The 2,109-nt window shown below is 39.7% G+C and overlaps 1 pseudogene; it reads left to right on the top strand.

Annotated features, from left to right (window-relative positions):
* The first annotated feature begins 317 nt into the window (after positions 1-317).
* Positions 318-1,250, top strand: LOC119525576 (annotated as a pseudogene).
* Positions 1,251-2,109: the final 859 nt, after the last annotated feature.

Here is a 2,109-nt window from a genome sequence, read left to right as displayed (position 1 = left end):
TTTGCATTCCTGTGCTCTAGAATACGCTCAATAATTTTATTCTAGAATTAATATTTATTTGAAGGCCTTGTCTTGTTCCTTTCTTATTCTCATCAAGTAGCCCTACTTGACAAAGAATAATGTGGCAAATGAAAGCTTGGGTATAGGGGAGAAGTGTTGAGAGGCATAAAATATAAGGCAAGGAGAGGCAAGAGGAGGAGAAAGAGAAGAAGAGATCTATACCTGCTTTGATTTCAAAATACAGAAAAGATTAAGGAGTATTCTTTTCAGTTTTGATTTCTTGTCACTGCATCTTTTCTATCAGACCCATCAACAACATGAAACCAGGAGACATATCAGATACTGCTGAATTTCTCCTTCTAGGACTGTCACAAGACCCTGAACTTCAACCCCTCCCATTTGGACTGTTTCTATCCATATACCTGGTCACTGTGACTGGGAATCTGCTCATCATACTGGCCATTATCTTTGACTCACACCTACACACAACTTTGTACTTCTTCCCTTTAAACCTGTCCTTTATTGACATCTGTTTTATCACCACCATTATCCCAAAAATGCTGGCAAACATCCAGCTATAGAGCAAATCCATCAGTCACACAAGTTGCCTCACCCAGATCTGCTTTGTGCTGGCTTTTGCTGGATTGGGAAATGGAATTCTTGTAATGATGGCTTATGATTGATTTGTGGCCACTTGCCACCCACTGAGGTACAATGCCATCATGAAACCCAAACTCTGTGGGCTGCTGGTTCTGCTGTCCTTTATCATTAGTGTTCTGGATGTCCTGCTCCACACTTTGATGGCACTACAGCTGTCCTCCTGCACAGACATGGAAATGCCTCACTTCTGTGAACTAGCTCATATTCTCAAGCTTACCTGTCTGGATATCCTCATTAATAGCATTCTGGTGTATTTAGCAACCAGTCTTCTGGGTGGTGTTCCTCTCACTGGGATGATTTTTTCTTATATTTGAATTATCTTCTCCATCCTGAAAATCCCATCAGCTATTGTAAATTATAAGGCTTTTTCCATCTCTGGGTCACACTTAATAGTTGTTTCCTTGTTCTATGGGGCAGGGTTTGGTGTGTACCTTAGTTCTGCAAGTACTCACACCTCCAGGAAAAGTGCAATACCATCAGTGATGTACACCATGGTCAGTCCAATGTTGAATCCCTTTATCTATAGTGTGAGGAATAAAGACATGATGGCAGCTTTGAGAAGACTCATCTCTCAAATATCTTTCCATTGATATGTCAATGGCCTTGAGTTTTAGCTGCTGGAATATGCTGGAGAAAAATAAATAATGAGTGCTCCAGATAGTCTGGCAAGTTCTTTGAGTACAGAAGATCAGAAACCATGATGGTTAAAGGTGAGAATTTTGGAATCATACCAATGGTGTTTGATCCTACTTTTCTCATAGCTGTGTGACTTTTGCACTTTGTGTCAACCCACTAATCTCAGTTTGCTCATCTGTAATAGTTGTGTAATCATATTAAGTCACATCTTTAGGAATATTTGAGATACTTGAATTATATGAATGAAGATGCCTTAGGCTCTAAACAAGACAATGCTCTCAACTCAAATAGGGTCAACAATAAATACAAACTTCATCTTTCCTAATAGAGCATTCAGAGATAAGGCACATCAATTCACAGAACCACAGAACTGCATTTCATGTGTTTACTTCTAAGATTGTTCCCCTGATGGTAACCAGTGGCTGTAGCAGTGCAGGGGTCATTTCAGATGCAATAACCAGAGAGAAACAATTTACTTCCTTTCCTTGGGTCCCTCTGTAATGGAGAGAAAATCTTTCCAAGGAGTCATCCAGAAAACATTTTATTTATCATCAGCCTGAAATGGGGGCATTTACTTTGTGTTAGTTTCCAAGGACTGGTGTAACAAATTACCACAAACTTACCAGCTTAAAAGAACATAAATGTATTCCCTTACAAGCCTGAAAACCAGTTTTACTTGGCTAAAGACAAAGTGTCATCAGAGCTGGTTACTTTGAGTCTCTGAAGGAATAATCTGCTTGCCGTTTTTTAGCTTTTAGTGGCCACCTGTGCTTGTGGTCTCTTCTTCTATCTCAAAGTGCACCACTCCAATTT

This window comes from Choloepus didactylus (assembly GCF_015220235.1).
Source record: "Choloepus didactylus isolate mChoDid1 chromosome 25 unlocalized genomic scaffold, mChoDid1.pri SUPER_25_unloc2, whole genome shotgun sequence".
NCBI lineage: Eukaryota > Metazoa > Chordata > Mammalia > Pilosa > Megalonychidae > Choloepus > Choloepus didactylus.
This window is presented reverse-complemented; position numbering and strand designations above follow the sequence as displayed.